This window comes from Cryptomeria japonica, unplaced genomic scaffold (assembly GCF_030272615.1).
Source record: "Cryptomeria japonica unplaced genomic scaffold, Sugi_1.0 HiC_scaffold_230, whole genome shotgun sequence".
Taxonomy (NCBI): Eukaryota; Viridiplantae; Streptophyta; class Pinopsida; order Cupressales; family Cupressaceae; genus Cryptomeria; species Cryptomeria japonica.
In genome coordinates this window covers 174,305-193,777 of record NW_026729052.1, presented here as the reverse complement: position 1 = coordinate 193,777, position 19,473 = coordinate 174,305, and the positions used below count along the sequence as shown (strand labels likewise).

At 31.3% G+C, this 19,473-nt stretch overlaps 1 long non-coding RNA gene across 2 annotated transcripts; it reads right to left on the bottom strand.

The window, feature by feature from the left end:
* Nucleotides 1–6,048: 6,048 nt before the first annotated feature.
* On the bottom strand, nt 6,049–7,799 carry LOC131869065 (uncharacterized). Of its 2 annotated transcripts, XR_009367461.1 has the most exons (6): nt 7,699–7,799; nt 7,426–7,589; nt 7,169–7,328; nt 6,801–6,872; nt 6,587–6,701; nt 6,049–6,481 (listed from the first exon to the last, which is right to left on the bottom strand). It is a non-coding gene; the product is annotated as an uncharacterized LOC131869065 (long non-coding RNA). The 2 variants fall into 2 exon arrangements; XR_009367460.1 differs by lacking the exon at nt 7,699–7,799 and having other exon boundaries at nt 7,426–7,689.
* Nucleotides 7,800–19,473: the final 11,674 nt, after the last annotated feature.

Sequence of the window (19,473 nt, the reverse complement as noted above, 5' to 3'; positions counted from 1 at the left end):
TTATTTATTAAATATCATTTTTTTATTTTTAGTTTTTTTAATTAAATTTCATTCTTTAATTAATTTAATCATAGATTATAAAGAGTTAAAAAATTAACTAAAATATTATAGTCTAAATTTATTTTCTATTTTTACTGAAATGTCACTTCTCTTTGATCTTACTGATTTCTATAAATCTAAAATTCAATTTTTCTAAAAAAAAAAATTTAAATTTTTATACAAATCATTAAATAAAATATCAGTATGTACATTAAATCTACTCACATGTGTTAACTCCTCAGTAAATGTTTGGTAAATCTAATAGACATTTTATTTGTTTTTTAGATAGATTTAATTTCTTCCAAATATATATTGATAATATTTGAAATATAATTTATTTTTTTAATATAAATTTTAGGTACATTAAATTGTGCTTTTAACATCTTATTATTCTCTATTTTAGATTTTTGTAAAAAATAGAAAAAATCATTTATTATGAAATAATTTATTAATTTAAAATTAAATAAATTACATGCTAGTTTATTTATCTTCTTATTTTATTCTAATAGATCAATGCATTATTAAAAAGCAAAAAAATAAAGAAAATGTATTAAAGAAAGAAAGTCCATGTGAACAACAAAATAAAATAGAGAATAAAATGATTCTTTTAAATTTGAATATTTATATTTATTATACAAGAGACACAAAACATCAAGTTCAAGCATCAAGTTCCTCCCAATAATGTGGTTAGCATAGAGCAGAAAATAGAGAAGCATTTGGATGGTATTTTTTTATAGTAAACGATTTGTTTAGTTTGAAAAATTTCAAGTATTACTAATTATCAAATAATTTGAAATATATTTGCATAAAAAAAATAAAGAATGTAATTAAAAATAAACTTGATTTATTGAAAGTTAATATACTATATACTTTGGTCACAATGATAAGCGCATTAGTACTTTCTTACTTTCTTCAAGGAGAAGCTAAAGAGTGTACACGTACACGTATTGTTTGTGCTGGGATGATCAAATATAATATATAATATAATATAGTCAAATATATGTGTGATGATCAAATATAAACATTTACAAAATAAAACTTTAATCATTTCAACAAATAGTTTTCCATATTCAAAATAATTGAACTACTCATCAAATTAATGATATCAAATTTTCACATTGTACATTCAAATGACAAATCTATTTAGAAAACTGTTCCAATTTGGTACAAAAAAGTATGGGTTAAAAATTGTACCATGGGGCATTGAGTGGAGATTTTGAGCTATATATTTTTGGTAGAAAAGAGTGATGGGATTAATGTTTTATTGTTTTTCAAATGGTGAAACTGATTTTTTACAATTTTGGAATATTCACATGCTATTTTGAAAATGATTTATTGAATTTTTACAATTTTGGAATATTCAGAGCCTTTATTTTAAAAATGATTTATTTGAGTGGAATTGAGCTAATCTCATATATCTAAGTCATAAGTATTTAATCTAGTGCTTCATCTTTGTCATGGACATTAATGGTTGAGTGTTAATTGACACATATGTTTGCCTATTAGATTTGAATCTTTGCAAAATGGTTCTCTGTTGTCAAATAATCTTCTGTGTTTTAAAGGGTAGTCAACAATTTTCAATGCTATTGCTGCTAGTTTTGAAATCTTTTTCTTCAATTATAAAACCTTTCTGCCTCTAACAAATTCCACAAAACTCCTTAATTCTATCTACACCCTTACTACAAGTCTCTTTTCACTCATTGCTTATCCTTACTAACAATTGGCAAGAACTCTACGCTTGCGTCTCTTGTTATTAAATATTATGTTTAAAATCTTAATCTTTTGTATTTAAATATTTTTAAATTTAAAATAAAAACTCTCTATTTCTCACATCATCTCTCTGTCTCCCCCTTTCCCTTTATCTTCATATCTACTTTTATCGTAGCTATTGGTAGGAACATGATGCTTTGCATCCATTGTTTTTATATATAATTTTTATTTTATATTATATAAAATATTAAATAAATAATTAAGAAACCAATAAAAACAATAATTAAGAAATCTATGTAATTTTTATTATTTATTTTATATAATAAATTATATATAAATATATAATATAAATAATATATATTATATCTTGGGTGGAATTTTTTTTACCCATTGCTTTGGGTAATGTGTTACTAACAACTTCTTTCCAACTTATTTTATTGTGACTAACTATCTTTTCTTCTTTGTGAAGAGGGTTTCTATTTGTATGTATGTATATATATATATATATATATATATATATATATAGGATCATCAGTATGATAGAGGATTAGTTTTTAACAATTTTTTTCCATTTTTTCACATGCTCATTTAGAGCTCTACATGCTTAGAAAAAATATATGTTTAATAGAAAATAGAAAATAAATATTATAATTAAATAAAAAAATAAATACTATATTTTTTAAAAAGTTTCTTATGAGAAATACAATCAAGTAAATTATGGTTCATGGTGACATTTTTAAATTCCCAAAACTTACCTAATTTAGTAATTTTTTTGAAGACATGGATGATCAAAAGAATGAATGGTAAAATGAAGAGGTTAAAAAAATGACCTTATAATGAAGGTTCGTTGATGGAGAGGATAGGCCCTTTAGGCATTTAACAATGTTATTAGAATCTCCCTCAAGCCAAACTTTATTAAATCCCAAAGATTTGGGAAGGGCAAGGGCTTGATAAGCTGCCATGGCCTCGTCTAAGTGGTTGGTCTGGGATCCCATGGGGAGTGCCACTGCCACAATACAATAGCGTGTTTCATTTCTTAACACTTGTCCACACCTAGTCAGCCCCAGATTTCCCTTGGCCGCCCCATCAAAATTAGCTTTGATCGAACCAGTCGAAGGAAAAAACCACCTACTACTTTCTCTCTTATTTTTTTCGTCACATATATCTATAGAAGAGGAAACATTCCAGTTTTTGAAGAGCTTCGATTCATCCTTGCTCCTGAAAAGAAGAGGCTTACCATTAGCTTTCAAATTTTCCACAATGGCCCACTTAATTTTAGTAAACATCACTTCAGGGGAGGAGAAGGACTCTCTGAATAATCTGTTGTTCCTTTATTTCCAGATTCCCCAAACCACATGAGGCAGGATGAGGTCCCATAGAAGGTTGATAGAGTCGTTCAAGGAAGGGCATCTCCAACAAGTGAAACACTCTTGGATAGAAGCAGGAAAGACCCAATTCATGTTCCAAAGCTGCAAAATTTGTGACCAAATAGCTTGAGAGAAGGGGCAGTGGATAGTTATATGGTTAACATTTTCTTCCTCATTATGGAAAAGGTAGCACCTATTGGGTAGATGGAAGCCTCTTTTGCAGAGACTATCAATGGTGCAGATTTTGTTTTGCAGAATGATCCAAAAAAATATATTGATCTTGGGAATGAGACCACGAATCCAAGCTCTAGACCAACAAGGGGGAGGCTCAAGAGAGTGGAACAATAAGAGGACATTAGAAACCATCGAATAACTACCAGAGGAAGTACCCGCCCAAAAGATTTTATCTTCAAGCAAAGGGTCCAAAAAAATAGAATTAAGCAGAATCATAACAGGGTTAATGGATGGGTCTATGGCACTCAGATTCACCCAATGGTTATCCCTCCAGCAGTAAGCCATCTTAGTACAAAATCTGGCCTTGCACACAAAGATAAAGGTGTAAAAATAAACCTTGTTGGAGAGGGGGGTCTCCATCAACCAAGTATCCTCCCAGAAATTGACTTTTCTACCATTACCAATAATCCATCTTTTACCTTTTCCAGCAACCATTTTAGATTGGACCACATTATTTCAAATTGCCAATCCAGAAGGGGCTTCATAGCAATTAAGAAAATCTGCAAGAGATATCTGAGGTTGCATCTATTTGGCTTTCCAAATTGAATCCCATTCACTGGTTTTCCCAAACAATCTTCAGATTTATTTAGCGAGAAGGGCTTTATTAAGAGTTTTAATGTTTCTCAAACCAAGGCCACCCATTCTTTTAGGTCTACGAACTTTGTCCCATGATATCAGAGAAATCCTTTTCCTCTCCTCTACCCCTAACCAGAGGAAGGACTTTTGAATCTTTTCAATACCTTCAGCAAACTTGGTCGGAATTCTAAATAGACTTAAAGCATACATAGGAAGGCTCTAGAAGGGAGGATTTTAATAATTGGATTTTCCCTGCTTGGCTCATAAGGGCTTCTTTCCAGCCAACAATTGTTTTGTGGAATCTGTCCACCAGGGTACTCCAAAACGTCTCAGGAGGATTTTTGCATAGAGGGAGACCCAAGTAGATAGAGGGGAGCAAACTGATCTGACATTCCAAAATTCTAGCAATTCTTCCCTGCCTATATTTAGGAGTGTTGAGGAAGAAGAGAAAACTTTTCATCCAGTTAATCAGGTGACCCGAGGCTTGGCAATAGATATTTATAATCGATTTAAGGGTCCTGGCTTCCTTGATAGTTGATGCGCCCATCAACACCGTGTCATCAACAAATTTTTGATGGGAGCATACCCTCTCAACCGACGACGGTTTGGAACCTTTTAGTTGACATTCATAAACAAGTTTTTTGATAACAAACAAAATAGGAGATATAGGATCCCCTTGTCCCAAACCTCTTGACAACTTGAAAAGGGGGGTAGGAGAACCAATGACAATACCTAAAAGTGAGGGAGTAGAGATCAGTTGGGAAATCAGCTGAATCACTTTCTTACCGAATCCGAAATCTTTAAGGATTCTGAGAAGAAAACACCAGTCCACCCGATCATAAGACTTCGATAAATCAAGTTTCAATAGGAAACCTTGGTTTTTGGAGACTTCCAGGGAGTGTACAACCTCGTGGATGGAGACGATGGAGTCAAGAATATGCCTTTTAGGAATGAAGCTGGTCCGATGAGGAGAAATAATGTCAGGAAGAATAGAAAGAAATCTAAGGGTGAGAACCTGAGATATAATCTTATAAAAGGAATTGCACGGACTAATCGGTCTGAAAAGCTCCATAGAGTCAGCGCTCGGAGTCTTGGGGATAAGGACCGAAAATGTGACATTTATCTCTTTCAAGATCAGCTTAGATAAAAAAAATTCTTTAACACCCTTAACAATGTCTTGGCTAATAATGTGCCAAAACGATTGAAAGAATAACATAGGTTCTTCACTAATTTTCATTCGTTCTTCTGTAGTGGAAAGAATGCCACTCAACTTATCAATTTTCATAGATGTAAGTTCTTTTGAAATTTCAATTATGGAAACAACATTATCAAATTTGGAATGATAACTTATTAAATTTTCTCAATCACATGTTGATTATCTAATTTATCATTCCTTGAACTTTTGTTACAAACTCATTAAGTGATTCATTTTGACCCATTTGAAAGTTTTCAAAAATATTCCTTAATGATTACAACCTAACCATATGAACACTTTGATATGCATTTATAAGAATAGTCCATGCCTCTTTAAAACACGTACAACACTACTTATCCTAAGAGAAATTGATTGACATGTCTTCAATTACAAATACAGTTTCATTGTCTTTTTGTTAATTTTAATTGAGTTCTTGTTTCAATTGATTATTTAATGCATTAATATTTTTCTCTGTTCTTCTCATTCTTCTCTCTATTCTTCTAAAACTTCTCGTCTTTTTCTAAGGTGCGATACCAATTGAAGGTATTATACTGTTATAAATGTTCTGAACTAATTATGATCTGCAGATCATCAGCAGAGATGCTTCTATTCAATTTCGTTCTTTAACGCACAGGATTCTTTTATTCAATTTCAGACATCATAGGAAGTTCTTGATCATGACCAAGGATTGATTGATCAAACGATGAGAGATGAGGAATGCATTTCGATCACCTCAATAAATAGAGGTCTTTAATAAACAACAAATTTTAGAAATTCTAGAAACTTATCATATAAGTCCGTATAAATTACAAACTTAACGTATAAAATGTATATTTACGAATCTTATTTAAAAAAAAAAACTGCGCTTACAATGCTTCTCTTTTTAAATGATAGAAATAAAATATTCCAGCAAGAATCACATAGAGATTGAGAGAAAACTCAACCATGTTTGACAATTTAGAAATAAATATTTCGTTACAATTGTTCTCATGCCAAATGAGAGAAATTAAATATTCCAACAAGAAGCACATAGAGATTCAGATGTCAGAAATTAATATTATATACAACAATCTGCCCATAATATATTCCAAATCATAAATGGAAATGGGTTCTCCTCTTTTTGCTCAAACATTTTGCATCTCTTTGGTTAAAGCAGGGACTATGGTGGTCAAAAGATCTCTGATAGTACTTTCTGCCCAACCTTTGTTGAATCTGGTCCGATAATTGACCCATTCTTCATGCTTTTGTTGAAGACGTTTCACAATTACTGGTAAACAACGATCTGGCTTTTCAAGCAACAGATCTATTATACGAAGCCCGCAATTACTATAAATGAGCTCAATGCACCTTAAATTCATAGCTGCAATGGCCGAATGTTGACATATTACTCATCACATTTGCAACCAACCAAAACTAAATACCCAACTTGTGACTCTAAGTACAACAACTCTTACAAAGAACCTACCTGTCAGGTGGTCTACAATTCTGAAATGAGCACTTGTCTGAGTTGCGTAGTCATGTTGCTTTTCCAGTAACTCGTGTACACGCTTGAATTTTTTATGAGAATGTCCAACTCAAATCTGAAAATTCACAATTTGACAATGTTAAATACAAAATAATAAACATGTATACTATTGTCATAAATAGGGAGCACCCAACACCGAATGATAAGCTCTCACCCACTGTATCCAGTATGCCTGATTTGTTTCAAATAATCCCTTGCGTATATATTCTTCATTTTGGAAGGGCGTCTGCTATGACAAATCAAAATATCAATGAGGAGTTACAGAATCTTCAATTGTTAAAAGAACATTTTACTCAGCACTTATATACCAATTCATCATAACTCGAACAAATCCAAACAATTCAAAACAAGAAATGCATATAAAATGTAGGTTTCAAATGTTAAAAAAAGTTTTTAATAAAATTAAAGACAATGTAGTTTCTATATCACAATAATTTTTCCTTTATATCATTTCAAATCACACCCCACTCTATAATCCACCATCAAAATGAATAAACGAGAAGAAATCATATTCAGAATTACCTTAATCTTCTGAATATATCTTAGGGTTTCCTTAAGCTGAAATCGTTGTTTGTTTCGTAGACAATCTTTGGAAGGACACAAGATTTCGAAGCCTTTTGGGAGGAATTTATTGCAACTTAAAAGAAGTTCATGGCTCAGCTGAACCCCAATCGCATCACATCTGCAAATTAAGCAAAAATGCCCGTTCAAAGAGCGTAAAATACATTATCAGTTAAAAATTCGGAAGCCCTAAATAAAGATTTGAAATGATTACATACGTCTTTGACCCAAAATCATTGAGGATTTGAATAAACTGTGCAAATTCTTCTGTGCAGATTTGAATAAACTGTGCAAATTCTCCTGTATCATCCTTGAAATGCTCTTTTACTGAAATAGATACGATTGTGCGTCTATCTCTGTTGGCAAAGGCATCTCTTCGTAACTGACATTAACGCAGCACAAATGACAAGAAATAGTCAGAAATCTCATGTAGTGCACAAGCTTGATTAAAAAACTAATTATTTTCCAGCTTAGCATAAAAACTAACTTACCGTTTTGTTCCCTCCTTCTCCGCTGCTCTCTTCATTATATAATTAAAGCAAGATGGGCTTGACAAAATCCGATTATATAATTAATTTTGTCAATTGGATTTTTGCTAATAACTAGGTAATCTCAACTTACCCGCGAAATGCTGTTTGAGGGACAAAAAGCATCTCGATAACATCTCGTGACCAAAACTAACGTGAAACGGCATCTCGTACAACTGATAACATCCGTTTGAACAAAACCAAGTGTACGAAATCTTTTTAATTCTCACATGTTAACTGTAGTTTTTGCCGCCCATTATGATAATTTTTATTTTTATTTACACGAAAGGTGTATTCTATATGAAGTTGAGCAGCTCACTTCAAATATCAAGGGTACAAAATTCTTTACACGGAATGGAAGATGATTCAATAAATCACAATCGTCCATCTTTCCGTCAATTCATCTTCTTCGACGGTTTAACTCCTGGATAAATGATGCCTCAGTGGGCGACCCGATACATTTTCCCCGGGCCGTTAGTACCATCGATGTTATTACTCTACCAATACTGTCGGGTCCAAAACAATTTGCCTTTGAAATCTGTGTGATGGTGGGTCCTCAAGTCCAGTCAGCCCCTTGCCTTCTGTCAGAGCATGCTAAGAGTCTTTCAGCGTACTCATAAAAAGATAGGGCACGAATTTCAAACATTCCCAACTGTCTCTTTGCCATCTGTTTACTATGCTTGCCAAAAAGGCTGTGGGATAAGTTTCTGAGTTAAAAGATATTTGACTTGAGAGTATTAAATATTCTCGATTTGTTAAAAACTGAGAAAAATAAAAGAAGGTGAATTTGTCATGTAAATCTTGTATACGTGGAAGTTAAGGACATTTAAATTAGTTTTGCTGCCTGATATGATATACATGGAAGTTAAGGACATTTAAATTATTTTTGCTGCCTTGTATACGTATTTGGATATTTGCTCCACATAACATTGAAGTGGGTTCATAAGTCTAATTACAAATAGAAATCTTCCAAATTCAAATAATTTAATATCTGTTGTTATAGGACTTTCTTGGGATTGTATCATGGCAATGTTAGGGCCTCAACCTTCACCCGGCTTCAGTATAAAGTTTTTGGCAGAAGCTAAGAGTTCCTCTTTTTCTTTGCTATTAATTATCTTAACTGTAAATTTCATAGTTGAACGAATATCAAATAGTCCAATGGTCTTAATTAGAATAAGGATAAAAATTATAAAAATTAATGGACATATTAATTTTTTAAGTTATATTATTATCCTTTTTAATAATTAATTTTAATGAATTGTTTTTAAAAGGGCTTGGTCCTAGGTCGCCCCTTCGTGGATCGCAACTTAAGGTGTGGGTATGCTCCCCATGGTCTTGAGTTCGAGTCGTGTGTGTTGCTACCTTGTGAGCGGGTCGTACACATGCGGAGATTAGTCTCGCTTCGGCGAGGACACCTCAAGATTCCACGATAGTGAATATAAAAAAAATGTTTTTAAATTAAATTTACCTATTATTAATGAAATTGTCATAATATAAATATTACTCTTATCCGCTTTAATAAAGAGAATAGTTTAATTTTTTAATTTAATTATTTATTAATTTATAAGTGTATTATTTATTATTAAAAATAATATTATAATTATATTTATTAATATATATTATAAATTATTAAATATTAATATATATTATATTTTACAATAAAACTATTAAATATAAGTATGTTAATTATTATAATTAATAGTTAATATATTTTTATAGAGGGGAAGAGTACGAGTAGTCACCTTAAGATTCTAAACAATACATTGAATTTAGATGTTTTTTTTTTGTTTTCTTAGTATGAGACTTAGGTGTTTATAGCTATTGTTTGGCTTTTGGGTAGTTATGAAAAATGTGATGGGATTTGTGCATGCAAGGATAAGAAAGTGTTCATTTTAAGTTGAGGTCTTGATACATATTTTACATTTTCTCATTAACTGTTCGCTTTGACCACCACAAAAATTGTATAATTATCCAATATTTATGCAAAAATGCCCCAATAATTTATTGGGTATACTAGTGGGCAACTAGATGATTTTTAGTGGACTATCTTCATTAATGAAATATAATGAACCATTGGTGGAACATGAATGTTAATTGGGCCCCTTCCCCAAGTACAAATTAAATTAACACATAAATATAATACAATATATGATATACATTTATAATGATACAAAATAAATTATATATAATATAATTATTTTATTATTATACATATTATCATTAAATATTATATTTTATTGTACGTATATCTTTCCATATCATCTCTCTCTCTCTCTCTCTCTCTCTCTCTCTCCTTATATGTCTCTATCTCTACTTCTCTTTATTTGTAGATCTTTCTACCTTTTTATCTCTCTATATGTCTCTATTCCTCTCTCTATATCTCCTTATATCTCCATCTCTCTATCTCTCCCTATTTAAATCCATACCTCTCCATCTTTATCTATCATTTTACCTTTCTTCATCTCTCCCTATCTATCTCCATAACTTTCTATCTTTACCTCTCTTTTTTCCTCTCTCTCTCTCTCTCTCTCTCTCTCTCTCTCTCTCTCTCTCTCTCTCTCTCTCTCTATATATATATATATATATATATATATATATATATATATATATATATATATATATATATATCTTGTTATCGCTCCATCTCTATCCCCTCTTATATATCTCCCTCTCTCCATCTCTCTCTACATATTACTTCCTATCTCTATCTTTATTTTTCTATATCTTCCCTCTCTCATTCTCTCTCTCCATCCTTCTTTTAAACTCTCTCCTCTCTTTTTATCTCCCCCTCTCCTCTTCATATCTCACTTCATGTCCATATCCATCTCTACCTATATATATACATAACTATCTTCCTCTCTAACTTTATCCCCTATCTCTATCTCCTTACTCCTACCTCTCTTACTCTTCCCCCTCTATCTCTACCTCTTTATATTAATATCTCTCCCTCGCTCTCCCTATCTTCCCAACATCGTTCATTTGTCTTTCTATAATCTATATTTCATACTCCTTATTCATTTTTCTTTCTATAATCTATATATTTCATAAAAAATCGTTCCTTGATATCCAACATCTTTGGAAGTAACTTATGCTTCTAAGCATCACTTTGGTAATTATAGTTGCAACACAAAACATCAAAGTCAGAGAAGAACATGTCAAGATCTTCAACATATTGTTCTCAAAACATTGGTAGAGCTGAATGAATTATATTCTTCAATGGGCTTCCTGCATAGGATGAGATGAGATCATTATTGGCCAAGGATCGATCATTAAATTATTGTTCTTTCTATATGCGTAAACCATAATTACAAATTTTCAAGGTACCCAATAAGATGAAGGTGAGGTTATGTTTTTTTTTTATTTTCTTAAATTCTACCACTTTGTAATTTATATAAGTCTTCGAATTGTTTTGCAAACTCAAAAGTGATAGTCTTTAAAAGACCACTTGGAGGCTACAATTCAAGATTTTGGAATTTTTGGTTTTAGTAATGGAATATTAGGTGGTGATTCAAGGTATAATTTTTCTGTGTTCATTTGTTGATTTCTAGTAATTGATTCATTCACACATTTCTTTAGATATTTTATACTCCTTATTCATTTGTCTTTCTATAATCTATATATTTCATAAAAAACCATTCCTTGATATCCCATGTGTAGATAGAGTATCATCCAAGTCTAATGCAACATCTTTGGAAGTAACTTATGATTCTAAGCATCACTTTGGTAATTATAGTTCCAACACAAAACGTCAAAGTCAGAGAAGAACATGTCAAGATCTTCAACAGATTGTTCTCAAAACATTGGTAGAGCTAAATGAATTATATTCTTCAATGGGCTTCCTGCATAGGATGAGATGAGATCATTATTGGCCAAGGATCGATCATTAAATTATTGTTCTTTCTATATGCGTCAACCATAATTACAAATTTTCAAGGTACCCAATAAGATGAAGGTGAGGTTATGTTGTTTTTTTTATTTTCTTAAATCCTACCACTTTGTAATTTATATAAGTCTTCAAATTGTTTTGCAAACTCAAAAGTGATAGTCTTTGAAAGACCACTTGGAGGCTACAATTGAAGTTTTTGGAATTTTTGGTTTTACTAATGGAATATTAGGTGGTGATTCAAGGTATAATTTTTCTGTGTTCATTTGTTGATTTATAGTAATTGATTCATTCACAGATTTCTTTAGATCAAGTTTAATTATCTTTTTTTTTTCATTTGTTTGTTAACTAATTGTAGCCTCACTTCTTGTTTCAATTTTTTTGGGTTATTAGACTATTTACTATAGTTTGTTTGACAAATATACGTTTCTCATCTTTTATTTGATTAATGGATCTATATGATTTAGCATAATGCAAATTAAGGGTAGTTGCCTAGTCCTAACTAAACTTGCTAGGATATCACGTCTTTAACACTTTTCTTGAGCAACGATGCCAAAATGCTAGGAACAATTTGAAGGAACTATTATTCATTCTATATTTAAACAATATTTTGATATTTTAGTTTATGATTTAGTTTATCCTATCTCAATTCTAGGGAGTAAACTTTGCCGAAGGCATAATGACAATTAGCTTAATGAAATAAAATCTACTATTTGAGATAACTAGATTTATGCTAATCTATTACAAACATTACAAATTGGTGATAGGACTTGAGAATCTTAGCTACATGAATTCTTATAAAGACTATAATTTGGCTACATGAAGTATGTTCACATTGTTGTAAAATAAAATAGAATTCAATTCATAATCATCAACTCAATTTACAACGCACATTAATTTGAGTTTATTACTAATATCTAAACACAAAATAATTATTATTATCAGCTCAAATAAGGTACAAAAAAATTTAATCAAATCTAGAAATCTACACACCTGCAAATTGAAAATAATAAACAAAATGAAATATCTATTTACTAAGAGTGGCCCTCCTTTTAATTTGCCAATGAGAAAACAAGATTCTTAGAGATTGTTCAAAATAAATCGTTTCTCTTGTTAATCGAATTTTTAAGATATCATTATCTATATTATATAATACACAGATTGTACTTATATACCCATTCATTCTGTTTAACAAGTTATCAAAAAATATAAGAGTTACTACTTTATAGCTTATAACCAAAATCCATGGATTCAATTAATAAGAGTTTGATGTGTAACCACTCTTTTCAAATTTCTAGTTTTAACCACATATGCTAATATTAAACATTTCAATAAAATGGCAAACAACTGGACAACTTTCTTCAACTACCATCCACTTTTATTTTCTTTTTCCACTTGATGAACTTTATTCTCCTTTCCTAATAAAAAGTGACCATGAGAATTAGCGTCCCCAAGGCTATATTCTATTCTTTCAATACATTAAGCATTTTTTATTTTATAATACTAATAGTGGTAGGAATATGAACAAAGGTTAAACTAAAGTATCACTATAATAGGATAAATGATCTAAAAACCAATAAACTTATAATCTCATCAATTTATAAGTTATTTTTCTCAATAGAATAATATAAAAAGTTATCAATTATTTTTTTATTAATAATGGCCCTAATACATTTTCACTTATGTGATCCAAAATTTGGTACTATAATTACATCCATTTAAAAAATATCTAGTCACATTGGAGAATTAAAAATGTGGAGGCATTCAAGTTTCCTCTCATCGACTTGCAGCTAGACTTGTTAAACTTTAGATGCACACTAGAATCATTCAACTTTAATATAATAAGTAAGTTTCTCAAAAATATTGGAATACACAAATATTATCAAGGGTTTTAAACAATAAGATGCATTTATCTTCCATTTGCAACTTAATATATTTTGGAACAAGATGAATCAAAATTAAATTAGAAGTATTTAAATGATCTACAATCAAATCACCATGTTTTACTTATTAAGAATATAAGTATCTTTGGAGATACAATTTATTTGTTAGACTTTGAGTTTGGTAAATATTATCTATCCTCTTCCATAGCTTGTATGTACTAGTCTCTTTAGAAACATTCAAGAGAATGATATATATGTCAAAAATAATGGTTTATTGTGTCTTTTGGGATGGTTTTGGTTCATTTACAACTAGCACCCACAAATCTCTTTCCTCTGAAACATCTTCAATCTTTAGATTTCATATCTTGTATCCAATGTCATCAAAATTCTCAATATATGAAAGTGAGGCAAAGGCTATGTTTTTCAATCCCACCCAAATTTGTAAAACCACACAATGCAAAAGGTTTTAATATAGCCAAAAAGCCTTGAACACTTTAAAAATATATGTTCCAATCCATATAGAGCTATTAGCTCTAATACCAAATGTTGAGAAACAAGGTGAAACTACTATAATAAAATACTCTATAAAGTGAATCCAAATGTAAAATATGATTTATTTATGATTTTCATAAAAAATATTTTGCAAATGCATAAACAAACACTAAAATAAATAAATAACACACAATATAAACAGATGATTTATGTGAGGAAACCCTTTTGAGGAAAAAATGTCCACTAGAGAAAGAGGATAAATATGTATTTATATTCAATGCACATGAGATAATATCAACACAATAACACTTTGCACTTTGAATAACTCTAAAAACAACAACAACCATGTATATGTAAATAATGATATGAAAACGCCATCTCATACCTTCAATTTATATGAAAGAAGAGAGGCCAAAACCACAAATTATTTTACCAAAATAATAAATAGAAAAACCACGAAATAATGCAAAAAAGTCCATGCTCATCTTGGAGAGCGTCTTTTGAGAATAGTAAATGCATCAAATGACTTCACTAAAAGGAAGAAAAGGTGTGGAAAATGCTTCCAAACACTAATCTAGTGGGAGAGATGATGCAAATTTTCGTATAAACATTTAACTAGTTATTATATGAAGAAAACACATATGGAAACAAAGGATAAACATACAATATCATCACACCATGAACTCCAAATATACTTGTGGAAAACCCTTTTGGGAAAAAACCACACACTCCAAAAGAACAATACTTTGTATTTAGTAAATACACATGTTTATAATAGATTCCAAGCACCAAGACTCTTCACAAGAGTTTTAAATCAAACACATAAATCCTAGAGTGATCTTAGAATCATCACAATACCTATAGAAAATAGTCTCATGCAAACTATAAAATATAAAAAATATTTTTATTGTCATTGCATAGGAGAAAGAGCCCAAGATAGATTCCAAGATCCATGTGGCAAGAATCTAACAACTGTAAGTGTTTTCCTGACTTACACGATTCTTGCATGCATGTGAATCAGGATTATATACCCATCACAAAATCTCCAACTAGGGCACCCATGTTACATGAAAACACTTCCGTCAACATGTAGAGAGCTTAAATACATGCAAACCCCTTGCATGCATTGGATGCTACCTCCAAGAATAGCCAATTGTCATATAATCCACCACAAATGTCATAGATTTTGTGATGCATATGAACAATTCATAATCCTCAATAGGTGTCAATCATTGTAGTAGTGAAGCTATCTGCCTAACTTGAAGTACACTTTAAAGAAAAAATTAGCACTTAAATGAATAAAAAATGAATCAAAGAAACAATTTGTTGTAGGAAATCTTGTTGGAGACTACTTTATATAAATTAAGACAAATCCCTACATTTAACAACTAGTTATAAGAAACATCAAAACATACTTTCTTAGGCTTTGTAATTGTCTTACAACAAAAACTTATTCTCTACAAATTCGATACAAGAAAAACAAAAGAAACTCCTCACATTTGAAGCTATACACTTTTTCATATTAAATCTCTCCGTCTGGGAACTAAGGTGCCCTCTTCATATTCCTCTAGTTTTCAACTTTTTGCTCTCTTTTTCCATCCTTTTTCACAGGAGTTGCATATTCTCTCAAGATCTAAATTTTAATGTTCTTTTTCCTCCTCATTTTGGGTGTTGAGATTATCCAAGTAACTATCTTACGAGTTGGTAGGTAGAATTTGTTAGGAAAATGGTGTCTCAACCTTGCATTTACATAAGGCTACTATTTATAGTGATTTTTCATTTGAGCATGAATTAATGCAAAATTTTCCTTGAAGCTTTGGATTGTCTAGATAATCATGCTGATAAATTTTTGTTGCAAGATCATGCCTATATTCAAAGATATTAAAGTTTTTTTTTAATTGGCAACTAAATTTTTGAAGTCAATTTTGAAGGTCTTAGAGGCTCCAAAGTGGTCCTAAAGTGTATATAAATAAAATAGCATTTTTTTTCTTGATAGAGCACATTGCAAGCTTTTTGGAGATTCAAATGGTTTGTCAATTGGATACCTAGGTCAAAAGTTATGACCTCTAGAAGTTGGGTCTCCCGAGATAGAAAATGTAAAAGCATGTAATGCCTACCAAAATACCCTAGAAAAACATAGCTAAGTAACATGCAAATAGAGATAATAATATTTTTTAACTTCATCTATTAATGCAACATAATCAACTAAGAGCACATATGAATTAAACATCTATCTACTAAATATGCACATATTCATCTTAAGCATGAACATAAGATCACATTATGCAAGCAAGATTAAATACAATACATCAATAACATTCCCTAGGGTATCTCGATACCATTACTTAAATAAATATACACCTCCAACAAATACTAATTTCATAAGGATTAGAACATTGAAGAGAATTAACTTTATCCCAACTAAGCCTAATCAAATGGCAATTCATTCAACCATGAATCTAGATCCATATTCCATAATTAAACAATATCCAAGATACAACATAGATATAACAATGAATATAACATATTACATAAGGATCAAATATCCATTATATCAAATTTATGATACTCAATCTACATATACAACTATATCATGAATGCCATACGTATCATAATACATCAATCCACTATGAGAATCCATCCAATAGTTGAAGAGATAAGGAATCTACTTCCACGCACAAGAGAAACCAATGAAGAGCATCCTAATGGAAGAAGGCATCAAACCACCTGAACTTGTGGAACCATAAGGAACCACCCCTCATGCTAGGAGATGACACAAGATCCCACACACACACTAGATCTAGGCTGAAACCTAACAACCAAAGGATGAAACCAAACTCCCTCAAGTGAAATCCACAAGAACAATACACCAACACACCAACACACCATATGGCTAAATCAAAAGCATGAGATCTCCAGAGGCTTCTCCAATAAATAAGGCTTAAGGTGCTAGGACCTACATGTAGGGAAGGAGTGCCATCACACACTATCACCATAAAGCAACCAATGGGAAAATGTCTCGACATCCATGATACACATGCCAAGCCATCCCTACCTTTGAGGATATCAAGGGAGTTCGACTTACCTGTAATAACCAAGGTCTTCCCAACCATTCCCAGATTAATATAATTACACTAGGGATATGATTTGAGGCCACAAGTCAACTCTTATCTTATTATGGTGATTTACCTCTACCCATCCCACCTAGGGTTAGTTTACTTATGTTATCGTTTGATTACAAGGTAAACTCTCAATGAGCTATCCTAGTGGTCTAGACCGTAGTACTAAACATAAATAATCCTAGTAGTCTAATCCTCATGACCCCAGTCACTCACTTGGAAGCCCACTCCCCCTAGCATGCACCTAGACCTTAGGGTAACATATCACATAACAAGGGCTCTCAATGCAGCATAACTGGATAGCCGAGGTTTAACAACCAATATGCTATAATCAAAAGACACGAATGCCATATGCCATTTAATCACAACCTCACAAGCAACATGGAGCACACATCATGCAATTATCATAATATCAAAAGTAAACTCAATATGAGCCCAAGAGAAAATAAATGCAAGGCACAACATCTTTCTTGTAACCATACAACAATACAAATACACAATTTAGATCAAATAGCTAGTCTTGGGACAACTCAGGAAACCCAAAATGATAGTCTTTGGATACTGAAAATCAAAATATAGAAATAAAAAAGGATTCAGAAAGCCAGGCAAAGCAGTTTCATACATTTTCTCAACAAAGTAGTGCATATGGAAACCAAAACAATGCCTTCATAAGGTACTTTAGCGCATATGACTAATGAAACAATGCTTGTGTGAACCACATCAACACATTAGGTAACTGAAACAACACACTCAGGCTTCAAAGAGCGCCTTTGACCCCTAGACTGGTGAATTAAAATATAATGATAGCACATATACCATAAATAATGACGCCTTTGCAAACTTTGGCAACGCGTATATTTACTAAAACAATGCATTCACCTACCAGAATAGCAAATATATAGTTTCAACGTATTCGTACAATAGTTAAGCGTATACGCAAAGCAAGACTCAGAAATATGGAAATCAGAGGATACGACTCAGCTGAGGATACACTAAATTATTAATTATGACATAAATTCGACTTAGAAGAGACACAAGACAACTCTTACAACTCAACAAATACGCACAAGGGATATAGAATCCAAGCATGATATCACACCGTGAAAAATACAAAAACCATTGACGACAACACCAGAAGTATAGCCATTATAAACAATAATTCCCAATATACTTATTTCTTCTTTACCATGTAAATAATCTTACAACATAATCAATTTTCCCAACCCCTGCAAACAATCTTTACATAGACACAGTGCAAACAAGCTTGTCTCAAAATTGACATGTAGATAACACGGGAGTAATATCTCCAACCTGGAAGTATATAAGTGATGGAAAATGAATTCGATGAAGTGCAACAATTCAAAATCCAAGCCAAGCCAAGACTCCACAATCCAAATTCATAGAAATATTTTATCACCAATAGTTTTCTAGAAAATCTACCACAGGCTAATCCCACGACAATCTCAGAAACTCAATATGTAGAGGATTAAACAAAAACCATGAAAATATGTCGGCCAATGAAAGCAATCTATAAAATATATTTCATACCAACCCCTACCTCAATTTGAGGCAAAATATATTAAAATAATATTATTTATACTTACCGAGCTCACAACCTGGAATAGTAAAATAGGGTAGGTAGAATAAATAATTAATTAAATAACCCAAAGGGGTAAAAGGAATTAAAATAATATAAACAACCAATTAAGTAAATAAACCAAGGCACAATAAGATATAAATGGCCAATCAAATATTAAAGCCACAACTATATAAATAAATAATAAATCCAAAAGGGATTAAATAATAAATCATTAAACAAAATAACAATAACAATATAAATCACCAATTAAATATAAATCCATAAAATAAGCATAGATAATAAAATATCCCTAATAATAGCTATCACACATTAATATTAAATATTAATGCCAATCATTGATTTAATTAATTATTATAAACTAATTAATTTTTTAATAATTTAATTAACCAATAATCACAACTCCTCAAGACAACCCAACATAGGGTAACATAAAATACCACGAGACAACTCTAACGACAATACCACGACTGACAGGATACCAACCTAAACCTAGAGTGTAGAATGCGATTTCATGTTACCTCCTATCAACTTGCCATTGTGATGGACACACTTAGACCTGTCAAGCTAGGTGGAGTTGATGATGACAACATATGAAATAACATATATCATAAATGATCAGGAAAGTGAAGAGAATCACAAGATCATATCGTGCTCGCAATGAGTGATATGACATCGTCTCTATCACAAATACACAAATAAGATAGTCACGAGAATTATAGCATCAACTCATCCAGTGTAATCATAAAGTGAGGCTAGCACATA